The sequence below is a fragment of the Poecilia reticulata genome, chromosome 13 (assembly GCF_904066995.2).
Source record: "Poecilia reticulata chromosome 13, P_reticulata-male-v2, whole genome shotgun sequence".
Classification (NCBI taxonomy): Eukaryota; Metazoa; Chordata; class Actinopteri; order Cyprinodontiformes; family Poeciliidae; genus Poecilia; species Poecilia reticulata.
Genome location: NC_088842.1, coordinates 1,286,572 through 1,302,887, shown reverse-complemented (window position 1 = coordinate 1,302,887; position 16,316 = coordinate 1,286,572). Strand labels below are relative to the sequence as shown.

General features: G+C 42.2%; 1 long non-coding RNA gene across 2 annotated transcripts; it reads right to left on the bottom strand.

The window, feature by feature from the left end:
• Nucleotides 1–4,425: 4,425 nt before the first annotated feature.
• On the bottom strand, nucleotides 4,426–7,605 carry LOC145554498 (uncharacterized). Of its 2 annotated transcripts, XR_014090461.1 has the most exons (4): nucleotides 7,195–7,605; nucleotides 6,934–7,095; nucleotides 6,750–6,842; nucleotides 4,426–5,969 (listed from the first exon to the last, which is right to left on the bottom strand). It is a non-coding gene; the product is annotated as an uncharacterized LOC145554498 (long non-coding RNA). The 2 variants fall into 2 exon arrangements; XR_014090460.1 differs by having other exon boundaries at nucleotides 6,934–7,605.
• Between the last annotated feature and the right edge of the window lie 8,711 nt (nucleotides 7,606–16,316).

Genomic DNA, 16,316 nt, shown 5'->3' with positions numbered 1-16,316 from the left:
CAAGCTGTTCGAAGCTTTGTTAAGCGAGACAATGACTGCGGTGGCCTGCAGGCTGTTCAAGCCTTGTTAGGTGAACGGCGGCAGCTCTGCGGGCTGTTTTGAGCCCGAGAGAAGTGGTGCTGGCGTGGCTTGCAAGCTGATCCAGGCCTCGATGCGCGGCATAGATGTCTGTGGCCTGCAGGCTGTTCCAGCCTTGTTAGGCTCGGCTGACTCCCTAGATTAGCGGTTCTCAACGTGGGCGGTACTGCCCCCCAGGGGGCGTTCAGAGGACGTCAGGGGGCGCTGACGAACATTTTTACAAAAGGGGGGCGCTGGGATACCTTTGGGGGGCGTTTGGTCGAAGGTAAACTTTACACCTTAAATCCACAACAATACCAGTTTAGACTTTGAGCAACTTGGTAAAACTGTATTGTGTAACATTAAATCATGCTTGGCTGCAACTGTATCGATGGCAGCTCTTCTTCTATTCAGTGTTTGTAGCTTCATGGCTCCGCATCAGTTCAGCGTTACACCAGCTGATGACGCTGCTGTGATTCACTTTGTCTGGTATTTATGTAGGCTACATATGTTTTGGCAGTTCTGTGATCATGTCAAAGCAGCAATTTTATATTAAGTGTTTTATTTCCGTTTGAAAGCTGCCCGCTTCCATGGAAGGACAACAGAAAATTGCTCTTATGTAATTTCTAAAATCACGATACCCTCACTTTGTATCCCTCTGAAAAATGAACCCATTTAAATAAAGAAATCCCTCCATGGGTGATACCACGATAGAGAGCGTTCATTTTGTAGCGTTAACACCAGTGCTGCAAGTGGTCTGGAATGAAACGGGATTGATGGAACAACGGTACCACAGCACTGTTAAATTTAAATAATCAGAATACCAAAATTGTTTCCGTTGTTTTAAAAGGTTTATGTCAGTCTGCCTTTTCCCCATTGATATGTTTCCCGACCGCCCTGCACCTTAGGAAGTTAAAAAAAAGAAAGAATAAAAAACCGTTGCGCACATTGCGCAAAACTCTGAAACAGGAGAAGCGGGACATAAAACGGAGCGTCGAACTAGATGTGAATTATGGCATAAAAACAGAGAATCCGACGCTGAACAGTGAAAAATCAACACATGATATGAAACGCATGACGATTAGGAGGCGCAGCAGGTGATGAGTAAAGATTGCTGATGGTGAGCGTCAATAAACGATCAAATAAATTTAGCAACAGGAAAGAAACTAAAGTGGACATAGCAATAAACCGAGAGAGGTTAATACTAATCAAATGAAACTAAATGGAAATGAATGAAGAACAAAATGCAAGAATAAACTAAGAAACTAAAGTAAATACGGAGGAATAAACTGGTATGGCAAGACATTTCGAGCAACAGAGGACGGTATGGCAAGAATAAACAGACACTATTTCCAGATAAAAGGTAAAATAATATTGTTGAAGTGCCCTGGGCAGGGGCGCAACTACACATTATTCAGGTGGATGCGAAGACATAAATCGGCGCCCCCCACGAGAGAGCGTAGAAACATACACTCGCCTCTCCTCCAGACGCCGGTACGTTTAGGCCAAAACTCGCTACATTTACCCCGTTATGTGCACGAGGTGAAGGAGCGTAAGGCGCTGAAGTGTAAAGGAAAATATAATCGTTGCGCCGATTCAAAACATCTACAATAATGATAGTAACATTAATAATAAAATTATTGTCAGTGCAAAGTAGCCTACAAATTTTTTGGTGGGGGGCGGTGAGGGACCTGGATAAAGGCTAGGGGGCGCTGGCCCAAAAAAGGTTGAGAAACACTGCCCTAGATGAAGAATAGATATTTAGTATGTCGGAGTGCTCCACCACCAGAGATTTGTTATGAATGCTTACCCATTGTCTGAAGGCAGCGAGAACGGAAGAGAGGTCTGAACTCTTACCAGAGGAGGATGCTGCCGACAATCAGCAACTGGGTTATGACTGAACCTTGAGGGCAATGGGAGACTGCCTGAGGTAGGGGTTGCACCAATTAGTCGACTAGTCGATTCTTTTCTCTGCAATTACTTTTTTCTGGGCCAGTCAACTAGTCGCAATCAGATGACAAAACAGATTTTTCCAAGGAAATGAAAGAAGGTGGAATAGGTGTGTTCGTCAGAAAGCTCAAATTGTATAAAAATTTAAATAATTTAACAAAGAGAAACTGTAAATTACAGCATAGGCTCCCGCAATAGGGGCGTTGTGCAGCGGCGCCCCGCATACAGAGACTTTAGCCCGCGGTAGTCAGGAGTCCAACTCCCGTCCTCCATTCGCTGGACCCATCATGCCTCTCTCCCCCCCGCTCCGCTCTCTCTGCTCCCTTACAGTCAGATTGCTGTCAAATAAACTAGTACCGAAAAAATCCTTTAAAAAACAACAAAAAAACTACTGGAGTAATGTGCTACAACGCTCATGATGTCAGGCTTTTTTATCCCTCAACTACACCCAACTGATCAGCGTCACCCTCCATATTGAAGTTTTTAACCTGGCAGCTTTACGCTCTTATAAAAATATGGTTTGACTACATCGGTAAACTAAGTCCAAGTTTCATCCGGAGGGTCTGATAGAGGTGATCTCTGCCGCCGTCTGCATGTCGGTTCCGCTGCTGAGTCCACGGTGCTTCATGCCGCAGCATGAAGCATCGGGCGGAGGAGCAGCAGGTGGTTTCGTTGAATTCAACTGTAACCAAACGGGATCCGTTCATAATACGTTTGGTTTGTGATGTTCCAAAAGCACCATTGTGGTCAGTGTAATAATTTGACTCCTATACGAGTAGCTATCCAGAGATCATCAGTATGAGCCGGTTTGTTTTGAACAAAAAAAAAAAGTCAGACTCGACTTTGTGCAACGAACTTTTCTCCGCCGCTCACAAAGAATTATCTGTTTATTGCTCTTTTAATTCTGCATAATAGACTTAGTAAATGCGGGAGAAGGGAGGGGGTGTCCATATTTGCCGTGAAAATAGCTGATAAAGCCTCCAAGTAGTTTTTGCGCTTATGTCACTGTGACGTCACCGCGACTAGTCGACATCGACTCGACTATTATCATGAAGTAGTCGACCTTAAAAAATATGTAGTCGTTCAACCCCTAGCCTGAGGACTAAATATGAGGCCTGGAGATGGCCAAGGGGAACTTGCATAAATCTTGGATTTCTAAGAATTTTAATGACATGACTGAACTGGAGGCTTCATGAGTGAGGGACGTAGGAATTGGAGTTGAGCTTGCTGACTTAAAAGTGAAAATTAAGAACAGCATGAAAGAGGCATAGATCCGGGACCTGCGTTGTCCCTTGAGCATTCTAAATAGAGTACTAGAATGGATGGTAAACAAGCATCAGCAGAGGTAGATTATGCTAAGTGATCGATGTAAGTGGTAGTTTTTCCCCTCGATCCTCGAGGAAAGGTGATTTATTTATACAGCGCATTTCCAGCAGCAAAGCAGTGCTTTAAGAATGAGATAGAACTGAATCTTAAAAACCTAAAGATCAAACAGTGATTCTTGAGAATAGGGACAAAACAGGCCCTCTGGATAAAGCACAAAATTGGAATAAAATATACACAAAATATAATTTTTTCAAATATCTGTCTAAACTAACCTGGGTCATGTGAGCACAGCAATGTATATTTTCCAGGTATTTGCTGAATATTTTTTTTTACTTTAAACATTGTAGTCGGTGGATGATGCCTGTAAAATCCCTTGTCCAGGAGCAGAACTCAATACATTATAATAGTTTAAAAATAATTAAAGAAATACTAAAACTATATATTATGACAATTAAGTACAAGTATTCATATAAATAATTATAAAAGTACACTGTAAAAATAATTAGGGTGGTTAAACTTAAAAACTTGAGTTCAATTGCTGCCTTAAAAACACAAGTTAACGCAACTTAAAATAATGTACTTTTCCAACTTAGGATGCCAAGCTAGAAAAGTAGCCCAATTGATGATAAGTTATTGTTTAAATTTGATACCATAAGTTGAAATGACTAACTATAGAACATTATTCATTCTCAAAAACTTGAGTACTCTTGTCAAGTAAAATTACAATCATGTTCTATTTGAACTCAAATAATTAAGTTATACCACTTGTCTAATTAATGACTACTTGTTGTATGAACTTCATACTCCGAGTTTAGACAACTTGCAAAGTTACATTATCCATTCATAAAAACCTGTTTTCTTTTGTCAAAGTAACAAACAACTATATATACTTTCAACTCTAATTTCAAAGTTAAACTGACTAACTTTATTCATACCAATTCCCTTTTTGAGTTAAGTTGACTCAAGATTTTAAGGCAGCAATTGAACTTAAAATTGCAATTTAAGTAAACTAACATTTCCAAATATTGTTCACCTTCTCCACTAATAATGCCAAGTTCACCAGTTTCCTAAAAATAATTACACCAAATATGCTTCCATTTCAAATATCAAACATTTATTTTTATCTTTCTCTATCAAATACAAATGAGACAAGCCTTAAATCAAGTGTAAAAGAAAACATTTGTCCAAGAAGCAGAAGTGTTGACAGTTATTGGAGGACCAAAACCGACAAATAAAAACAGAAAATTTTTTGGACAAATATACATCTCAATAAATAAATGCACTTAAAAGGCACCAATTAAGAACTTTACCTAATGTTTTATACATTTAATTGACCATCTATAATGTCCATATTCATTTTTCCACCTTAGTTCCAACAAATTATAGATTTTAGCACAATTTTGTTTATTGTTTTAAAAATTTTGTTTTTCCCCTTTACTTGTAGATTCATTTATGACTCTTAAATGTTTATTTTTTATCATTTTTTCCCCCAAAACTTTCCAGGTGTTGCTTTTACATGTCTCATGTTTTTACTTTACCTTATGCATTTCTGCTTTATTATGCAAATAAGGTGGGCAGTGACATTTTTCTAATGTCAGCTGGCTGTGGGGGCCATCTTAAGGGGGCTATCCTTCTTGGGTAAGTTCAACTATTGGTCAACAGATCTGCACATGGATTCAGCTCCTTCCCGTCTGTTGACCAATAGTGGAGGAGCTGACCCAAGAAAGACAGCACACCTTATTTGCAAAATGAGGCATAACAAGACAGAGATATGTAAAAATAACATGAAATTAAAAAGACTTGGGGGAATGGGACACACACACACACTTAAGACATGAATGCATCTACAAGAAAAGGACAAACACACATATATATTAAATTATGTGCTAAAAATATAGTTTGTAGGAACTAAGCTGGAAAAATATGAAGGTAAATTATAAAAAAAGGGGTTGAAGTTCTTATATTTATTTAATTTGTGCATTTTAAGTGTATTTATTTATTGGTCAGTTTCAGTCCTCTGTAGAAATTAGACCATTATTTAAAAAAATATTCTAACCATGTTCAACAGTGGCAGTGCAAAGTCAATACAACCAGCTACCATTTCTCAAAAAGTCCAAAAAGTGCTAAACGATCAATCAGTGTTTTAAACTCAGGACAACCCTGAGAGGTTTTTCTACAAATTCAGCACAATGCTAAATGTTTTAGTCCATAACCATTAATATTAACATTTAGTGCATAGAACAAACTAAACAAATTCTTACAGGAACTCTTATGTAAGAAAATAAAACTGAAAACATACCATATGTTACAGTTTGTACCTCAGGATTTTGTTTCTCAAACCATGTAGTCGAGCTGAGGCCTGGTCTGGTTTGATCTTCATCACCACTCTCTGAAGAAACTCAAACGAATACTTTATGTCATCTGGATACTTGAGATTGACACAGTAGATGACACCCATAAGCGTAGCAAAGCCAAGTGTCACATCTTTAATGTTGTGAAGCACAATGGTCTCCTCCACCACAACTGCCACATCGAAGACCTCGTGTGTGATGGGCTCCCTGTTCACCACCTTCACAGGCAATCAGGAGACCAACCTGCATCCCCTTCATGGCATCATCCAGAAAATCAGCATGGGCCTTAAAAAGAAGAAATAATTAATGACATTTGTGTGCAAGTAAAGAATGCAAATACTCTGGTATCTTTATACTGCAAGTTTTTATGCTATTGTGAGGTTTAACAATCCGCATGTTTTGACACTTGTGGGTTTGTATGATGCACTTCTGTTCAGTCAGTGAATAACCTGACACACACTCCTAGTTTGTCAAAGCATAGAGCATAATGGCAATGAAACAGGCCACTGTTGCGGATGAGGCCAACATCAAGAAGCTTTAGACGCTGAAAATAAGCCCCACCTGAAAAATAGCCAGTTTTGTATACACCATATTCAAAGTATTTTCAGGCTTTTACTTTGTCAGCTAGTCCTTCTTTTTGACAAACTTTCATCCACAGAACTTGTATTTTCATGCACATGAACACAGTGTGTGGCAGATTAAAAACCACTATGATGAAGCACTGAAATTATTCTAAAAATGTAGAAAACTAGCAGCGTTTCCATTTTAATGCATTTTTTTTATCATCAAATTTTTAAAATGTCAAAAGAAATTTAAAAAGAAAATGCAAATCAAGCATGTTTCCATCAACTGGCTTTGAGCAAAATCATTCAGGATACAAAAAGTAATTACATCAGAGTTTGACATTATGCATGGCTGTAATAAACAGGAAGTAATGTCTCTTAACAAGGACTAAAAATAAGTTTTTGCAAACACAAATGCTACAAAAAGAGTTTTAAAAAATGATAGCAAGAAAGAGGAATAGGCAAATATGTAAACAGTTTTTGTAATATTTGTTAGACTTACATCACACATCCAGATGACAGTTGATGGATCTTCGCCAGATATGTAGAGTGGCAAACCAAGCAGAGCAGCAGCTCTTCTCCTTTCATTTGTGTCCTGCAAGAGATGAGACATTCAGTAAGATGAATATATTTTAACAAAAATAACAAATATGCCTTGTTTTCTAGCCATCTTCAGTTCTGCTTACATCTTTTGCAAGGCAGTCCAAAGTGTCTTTGAGTGGCTGCTTCTTTCCAGATTTGGTTGCTGCTTTGTAGACCTCCAGCAGTCTCGGAACCAGGCCATCAAGTCCGTCAAGAAAAGATTCCAGAAGATCTTTAGTGACGATTCTTGTAAATTCAGCCCTAATCTGAGGTGACAGAATATAAAACTTGTCTCAATAGGACACAGTTAACTCAGTCTTAAATCACTAAATCTCTTGATGGAACTAAATCAGTTGTGCGATTACCTGTCTCTCATGGAACAGAGCTGGCCATCGGGAAATGAGCTCTGTGATGTGTGGTTGATCTCCTACAATCTCAAAACAAAAAAGTATTTTAACATTTAATATAATCAGTAACAGCAGTGTGGGGCAAGGATACATGAAACAAAGGACACGGCTAATTACTGACTCACAGCCTTTACTGAAGCCGCTAACTCACCTGCAGTCAGCACGTCCATGCAAAACTTTGGCCAAGCTCCACATATGTGCTTCTGAGGAAGTGTACAATACAAAAATCGTGGTAGCTGCTTGTATTTTCTCTTAAGAAAAGTTCTATAAGCGCAACCGAGTAGCATACTGCGTTTAGCTAGCAGCATTAACCAACTCCTGCCCTCGACAGTTAGCAAGCTGTTGTTTTATGTCCCGTGTTTAAACATGTAACAGTAAAAAAAAAAAAAAAAAAAAAAAAAAAGTAAAAAAAAAAAAAAAATATATATATATATATATATATATATATATATATATATATATATATATATATATATATATATATATATATAAAGAAAACAGTCAAATATTTCTCACACAAAAGAAATATAGTTTTAGGTTTAATGGTTTGCGATTAATACGTGATTGCTGTGGTAAGAGGGAAAAAACCAAAGATGTATCACTGAACTGACTTTACTGTGAGGCTAGCTCTATGGCAGCGGTTCTTAACCTGGGGTCGGTCTCAGGGGTGTCTTTACCTCTGCCGCGGAGGTAAAGACACACTTCTGTAAAGTCGTGATGACGCCCCACTTTGCCATCACTTGCTGCAGAGGATCACGTTACAATACTTAGCTAATCAGAGCTGCGGAGGAGCATTGATTGAAGGAGTTCGACTCTCAGCATGGATGAGAGTGCTGAAGTCTTTAATTACTCACAGTTTTTACCTAATTCTATAGTCTAAATCTGCTCCTTAGTCGCATCTTTTCGGGGTGGTGTGGGGGTGGTTGCATTACTAAATCAGAATACCGCAAAGTATTTTGTGTGTCGGGGGCGGGGGGGTTGGAATAAGACGGGTTCGGTGAATGCGCATATGCAACTGGGGGGTTCGGTACCTCAAAAAACGTTAAGAACCACTGCTAGCTCGTTGTTACCGTCTCTTACTCTGTATTTGTGGAATCGCAATGTCTGGGATCATGAGCGCCCCCTGCCACGCAGGAGAACTAGCTGCCTAGCCTAGAAACTGCTCTCTGCCGTTTATGATCACTCTTCACACGCACATCACGTTACACACGTTACACACGGCGTAGACTGACAAAACAGTCTACGCCGTACGCTAAATTTATGGAAATCAGTTAATGCATTATTATTATATTTAATTCATTTATTTATTTTTCTCCTCCCCCCAATAGGGTATATGCCACGGACTTCCGTTTTAGCACTTCCGCATTTTTTTGACATATAGAATGGTTCCGGTTCACAGGCAACAGTATGTTAACAGTGGCTCCTCAGTCCTGCAGGACTATTAATGATGCCTGTATAATTATTCAGACGTCATGAAACACTCCAACAACAAAGGATTTAAGATGGATGTGTCAAAACTTCACAATAACTTTGAAGGTAAGTTAATAAATCGTTTGTATTCACCATAATGCCTCATATGTCTGACGTAGCTAACAGGGACAAGCTTACAAAGATGCTATGTAAATGTTAAGTGTTTTGATTATCTGTGCATTGTGCAATCTACATGTCTATGATGTATAGATAGATATATATCTATATAAACATGTATAGATCTGTCTATATTGTGCCCAAGCTGTCAGTCGAAGCTGAAGTTAGCTTCCGAACGTAGCATCTAATTCGGAAAAGTTTTTCACTATGTTGAGCTTTTTTTAATGTGTTGTACTTTAAAAACTACACCTAGACATTTCAAACCTAACTAGATTATTCTGTACTAACAGCAGAATAAATAAAACATTTGTGAAACCTAATTGATTTGTGAAATTTGTAAAATGTCAGTAATAGATTCCAGAACACATTAGATCTGAATTATTAAATTGCCATTATTTGTTATTTTAACTTTCTGTTTTCTTTCTCTTTTCTGTCTTTATTGTAGTTGGAGTTGGACAGGAGTTCAGTTTGATGGCTTCCTGGAGGGAGAGATTGGCTGAGCTAATGTTGCCAACAACTTTTCTCCTGCTATTAACGTTTTTGGTTTTCTTTATATAGAAAGTATTTCTATCAGTTGCTCTTTTTCTGTTTTGTATACAGTATTTGCTCTATTTTTTTTATTTTTGCCTTAATGTTTACCGGGTCAGGTGAGGTGGAAATGTACATCCTCTTGATTACTGACAAAATGTCAGAACCACATGGACTGAGCTGGTTACATCAGATCTGAATCTTTATTTCTCATTAAAACGACTTCTTGTAATTTTAAGACATTGTTATAAAATTGCATCTTTTTTCTGCTGTAACGATGACTGCATTCTTGCAATTACAATTTCTTGTATCCTGACCATAATGCTCCCTTATACAACTCACAGAACAGATGGTTGAAATAAAGGCATTTTTTGAAAGTATTTTCTGTGATTTTATTATAGAAATTGAGGACGAGAGAAATTGATAAAAATCAAATCTGGTATGAAAAAAAGAATCTTGTAAGTCATATCATTCAGCCTTATTCAGTATATTGAAATATATGACTAACTACATATTACTAAATATTCACATTTCTTTGCTGGTATTACCTAAATGTGTTGCATTTTAACGTCTAACTTGAATTCCTGATCTACATGCAAATACTTGATAAAACGTAAACACAGAGAAATGGGGAAAAAAAGGTTTGTGAAATGTAGAGTATTACAAATGAGATTCAATTTTATTGTAGGTACAAACATGATAGCAAAATGAACAGTGAATATATATAATATACTTCCTAGCAGCTAATCAGACATCAGACTTGTTTTGCCTTTACTGGTGATGAAAACTCGTCACTCTGGAGGAGAGGAAGTCCGGCTCAGCCCTGTCCAGGATGACTGCAGTGTCAGGGTAGCCAACAAAGTCTGCAGGTAGATTTTTGCATATCTGGTGCTCCGGTTTCCAGATCATAGTTTAACCAAGTACTGTAAATAAAAAGTTAGTCCACGTTGTGATGATCCGGCAGACCGTGGACTGATGGACGCTGTCAGCTGGTCCAGGTGTTTGGATCCAATGGAAAGGTAATCAGCACAGCAATCATGGCTCAGAAACTCATCACGAGGTGTTACGATGCAAACCTGAAAAATTAAAAAGAAAAAACTAATAAGCATCCATATTTAGCTGCACAACATAATCAAAACTAATAAATCCTCAGCTCTTTTTGAGAGTTTTGCTTGAAAATAAACTGACATTATCTCAGGAAATTAATGTTTAAGTGAAATAGTTCTGGTATCACAAAGAAACTGCAAAACATGTTTCAGAGGTGTAACAACACTGAAGTCACAGAGTAAGAGTGAACTGAAATATATACTACGAAAATGCATGTTAAAATCTGAATACTCTTGAAATTCCATCCATCCATCTTCTTCCGCTTATCCGGGGTCGGGTCGTGGGGGCAGCAGCTTCAGAAGGGAGGCCCAGACTTCCCTCTCCCCAGCCACTTCTTCCAGCTCCTCCGGGGGAATCCCAAGGCGCTCCCAGGCCAGCCGAGAGTAATCCCTCCAGCGTGTCCTGGTCTTCCCCGAGGCCTCCTCCCGGTGGGACGTGCCCGGAACACCTCACCAGGGAGGCGTCCAGGAGGCATCCTTACCAGATGCCCGAGCCTCAACTGGCTCCTCTCGACGTGGAGGAGCAGCGGCTCTACTCTGAGTCCCTCCCGGATGACCGAGCGTCTCACCCTATCTCAAAGGGAGAGCCCAGCCACCCTGCGGAGGAAACCCATTTCGGCCACTTGTACCCGTGATCTCGTTCTTTCGGTCATGACCCAAAGCTCATGACCATAGATGAGGGTGGGAACGTAGATCGACCGGTAAATCGAGAGCTTCGCTTTTTGGCTCAGCTCTCTCTTCACCACGACGGACCGGTACAGCACCCGCTTCACAGTAGACGCTGCCCCAATCCGCCTGTCGATCTCCCGTTCCCTTCTTCCCTGTCTGTTACTACCCAATAGTAAGTCCCGCCCACTCCTCACAACTCTTAGGACTCACTACTGCCCAGTTCTCTGTCTAACAGGTCCGGAAAACCCCCAGAAACTCGGGTCTTACCCTAGCGATAGTTTGTGGAGAATTATCTGTTTAAACTGGGGTCGGAAAGGACTCGTCTAGCTCTGACTACCTTCAATCCAGAAGTTATGACCTTTTACAGTTGAGGGGCAATCCGCTGAGTAGCCCTCACAACGACATAACCCCTACAACCACTCCTGTTAACGGTAGCTCCTTTCCTAAAATAACGGCACTTGTTAACGGCTAGATTAAATTTAGTGACTTAGAGTTAAGTCCCAAGGTCATTATTTTAACACTCACCAGAGGAAAACACAAAGCCACCCTGTCTCTAGCATCCTGTATATTGTTTTACTATATTTAGGAGAACCAACAATAATCGAGACTGACACAATTAAACTCACTGTTCACAATTCTCATTAGAATCTTTAGAATTATAATTTTATTAAGCAAGCTTTAGCAGGGGCATATAACAACAAATTAATTTCCAGGAGTTATAAAAGAAGCAAAAATATAATGAAATCAACTAGGATTAATCACCTCCTTTCCTTATTCTCATTCCTAACCTGTTTCACTAAATTCACTGAGCGAGGCTTTGGGAGAAGCTGATCACCTCATACCCGATGGTCTTTGATCTCGGCAGCTGTAATCTTTTGCGGTCCTTGGTCAGAGTCTTTGTCCAGCCGGAGCAAAATCCTCTTTACTGAAGAGAAGCGGAGAGAAGGCTCACGCTTTCCATTGAACGTGCAGACTCTTTGTCTTTGAAAGACCTCCGTCTCTTTTCCAAGTCAGCTGCACCGGAGTTGAGAGCGTTGAGTAGAGGCGGAGGATTCGGTCGGATCTGGAACCAGGGGTGTTGGCGTGTGGAACTCGTCCCTTTTAGGCAGCGTGAAATCATGGAGTAGTTACCCTCGGTCCCTCGGTGTGATCCTCCGCAGATCTTTAGGCAGCTTCCTCTGCTGACTCCCTTTCTGCGCTGCGAACGAAGAACGCTCGTTCTGACTCGTGCATCGGTATTTATGCACTTGTGTTTCCATGGAACCTGCCCATCGCATTATGTCATTACCCGATGTCATGAAGGGCAGGGCTGCCCGTGGAAAGTACCGGACTCTTTCTCAAGTTCTCCAATGACTCATCCCTGCCTCTCGCTTCATCGGGGCAGTTCCCTTTTCCATCAGGGCAGTTCCTGTTTTTTCCGTTGACCATCTGTTTCCAATTCTGCCGCACCCTTGTTTTCCTTCCCCATTTAGATGACTCACCCTTCTGTCCCTAGCCTTCTGCTTAGTGAAAAGTACTCTTATGATCTTTAATAATACATGTTATTTGTTGGTTAACTCAAAAGTACAACCTTTAGCCTTTCATAATGTAGTAGAATCAATGGATTTAAGAATACAGAGCATACATCATTATAATATTCACTTGATTAAAGGTACTGATCATTCATTACAAACATTTCTTCACTGGCCTGTATATTATCACACATTGCTTCATTGGCATGAGTATCATCATCTCATAATCACTTAACATTTATAATCATCTTTTAATCATTAATCAGGGTTATACTGTTATTTCTCAGGCCTTTATTCCATTTTTCTGCGTATACCTGGACAGATCTCACATACCCATACCAGATTCCTCGACACCCCCTCCGTGAGATCGGACGGGGCTTCGCAGAAAACATAAGTTCCGACTACCAAAAGTCCAGTTCATCACCACCATGGAGAGTTAAAATGTCTCTTTCGTAGCAGGTCACAGGAGAAGACGAAGGCGTCCATGTGTCCACGATCTCGTATTCCGTCAGGTGGGAAGGTGGAGAAGACCAGATGTCGGGGTCTAGTCCCATGTCCACAGTAGACCCAGACGGCCCAAAGGGGTCCTGACGCTCCAACTGAGGTGGTGAGGTTGGAGAAAGCACTTCGGCCGCCAAATCCTGTGGCGGAGCCGCTGGAAAACTGCAACTTTCCTCGAGTTCCTTCAGCAGGTTCTCGAAGTCAACAGCAAACGAAGGAGACTGTGCCTGGCAGATGCAGGCGACAGAGGAGCTGACGTTGCTACTTTGGCCTTGGGGTGATGGGACAGGTATATCATCGGTCTGGCATGCTTGCTGAGATGAACTGAGAGGCTCAGTTTGGGTACTCTGTACGTGAGTTGCAATGCTGGTTTGGCACCCGACGTCGATGTACGTGTCAGGAGACGCCGGACAAACAGATGGACGGGGTTTACCCACCGCCAACACTCGGCCATCCAAAAGGTGCAGCGTGGGTAGGCACTGACGAGTGATCTGATTCTCCCATAGCTTTTGGACTATGGGTAGTATCCGGTCGTTCCCCAAGTACGATGTGCGGAGAGTATCGTCGTCTTGGTTCAACGCAGAGGTCCACACGACTTTGTGTACTTGTTCCAGGGATCGAGATGCAGAGGCCGAGACGTACGGCAGGTCCCGTTGCTCGTTGAGGCAGAGGATCGCCGTAACGTTATCAAGGTGCACGCAAGCGTTACACCATCGGGTAGACGATGCTACCCACATGAATCCCAAGGATTCTACGGATGCTCCGCATCCCACACAGCAAGTTGGAGCCTAGGAGAAACAGCAACTCAGGTAATTTTCATGATTAGTAGGTATCGATCGATCAACAAACATAAATGGATAAAAAGAAGCTAAGTGCGCATAAGCAGGAGCAGGGATCAAGGCTGGTACTACACTGATGTGCCTCGTTGAGCCGCGAGCCAAGGGGAATTAATGATAGGGGGAGGATCTTCATATTCCGGGGACCCAGGAGTAGCCATCGGGGTTGGATCGTGGAATATGGCTCCGTGGGTCATGAGCCATACGGCAATGGGCAGTGGGGACGACTTCCCTAACCAATACAAAAGCACAAAAACTCCCCATCCTGTTGCCCAGAGGGTTAGGGCGGCCCACTTACGAAGCCAGCGGCGTTTACCCTTGCCTTTGATGGATAGGGCTTGGTAGGCTAGGTAAATGAGGATGGATACGGCCAGAATGCCCTCGACGATAGCGGCCAGGATCTTGAGTGGTGCCGCTCGGGTAGCATGGGTTCCCCCGAGGAGTAATTCCATTAGAAAGGCCGCGGTGTCAATGGAAAGCCAAAAGCATGCCACCGCGCCTCGTCGCCAGTTGATGCGGGTCCTACCCATTAGGTAGCAGGCGAAGAGGGAAGGTGCGAGATCCCATCGCCCCAAAAAGATTGGGCGTAGGATGATCTTGATGAGCCCTTGAACCGAGACAAGCACCCTCAGGAGCTGTCCGGTGGACCAGGACCCAGTGTGGCAGTAGACAACCCAGGCCAGGATAAATCCGAGTTGCTCAGTGGTACTCACTTGGATGGGTGCGAAAAGTGTAGAGGGAAGAGAGAAGTTGGTTGAAGAATTGAATTCCATGTCGTCCCTTCTTGTCTCTTGGTTTAGGTCCAGTCTTGATTGCAGTGGTGAAGATCGGCGAATGGCTCGCTGGCTCCCGGCAGCCTCCTCTTATGCTGAAACAGGCTCCTCCTCTGGGGGGAGGGGCCGGTAGTCCTTCCTCTCGCGTTTGCAAAGCATTTTTAGCCACTCCTTCACGACAACCACTCCCAGGATTAGGGCAATGGCTCCGCCCAGGAAGCCCAGCAAATATGGCCATAACATGCTCAAAGCATTTAACAACCAATGCTCGATAATACTGAGGCCTCCTCCAACCACATTTCCAACCTCCTCAACTACATCCATAACAGTAGAAGTCAGGGTAGAGCCCAAAGTCTCGTACCAGTAACACGCATGTTGTTGGCCACCCGTTCCACATTTCTGCCACACTTCCTTGGAACTGTTACAGGTGAGATTAGAATAGAGAAGGTTAGGGCCTACCCAGTCAAAACCATGGTCCATTTCTCCGTCGCATAGACTTTTCCGGAATGCATGGCCTTCTGCAATGGCTAGGAGGGTGTCGGGGATGGCAGGGACAGGTAGATCTACAATCTTCTTGCGCTTTTGTAGCTGGTATCCCAAAATTGCATCAGTGCAGGTTTTTGCCCTCACAATCGCTCTTCGCCATGTCCCTGCAATCTTTCGCCAAACCACTTCAGATGCATGGGTGTCATACTCCTCCGCATAATGTTCCTTGCAGTAATCTTCCCAACCTGGGAGTGTCTGACACGGTTTTCTTGCTAGTCCAATGGTACATTGGGTCTTGTTCTTATTACAAGTCATGCGCCAGGGCCTTGGTAGAACGTAGTTGTCAGGCCTCCAAAAAATACCTGGCCAAATCATCCGATCTTTGGAGTAGACAGTGGCAATATATTGGTATTTAATCCAATAATTGTGGGACGCATTGAGGCAAGGCAGAACCCAAGCCTGCAGTTCTTCCTGTTGGAGTCCCCACCACTCCCAATCCCAGGCACGATGGTAGTCCTCGTACCAGGCACGGAGGACGAGTTTCGCTGTTTTGAAGGTGTCAGGACTCGGGCAGTGGTATTTCCATGCAGCGTGGAAGGTGTTGCTAGTTTGCCAAAGGTCACATCGCGGGGAGGACATCGTCTTCACCCATTCTGTGTCGTTAAGGCTATCAAAAATGCGTTGGGCTACACACTCATCAATTTGTGCAAACTGGTCCTTAGGGGCATTCAGGAGGTCATCTGGAGTTGGAAGCGGTTGCGTGCGCATGTCAGCAAAGTGCGGTCCTTTTAGCCCGGCAGGGGAGCGAACTGCCCCCTCCGGGAAATCTCCTATGAAGAATACTTGATCTGTGGCTATACCAGTCCAGGGAAATGAGTCATTCAACCAAGGTTCTATTTCTGTTTGCACGGTTCTGGCTCGGGTCCACGAGAATGACCAATCTGCTTTCAGAGCCAAAACTATGTGATTTTGCCCAGTGCAACTAACATATTTGTTCCACAGGCATGCGTTTAGGATACCAAATTTATTCTTATAACATTCTTGCTGGTCGCTCTGATACATGAACTGTCTGGGTCCTTGTCT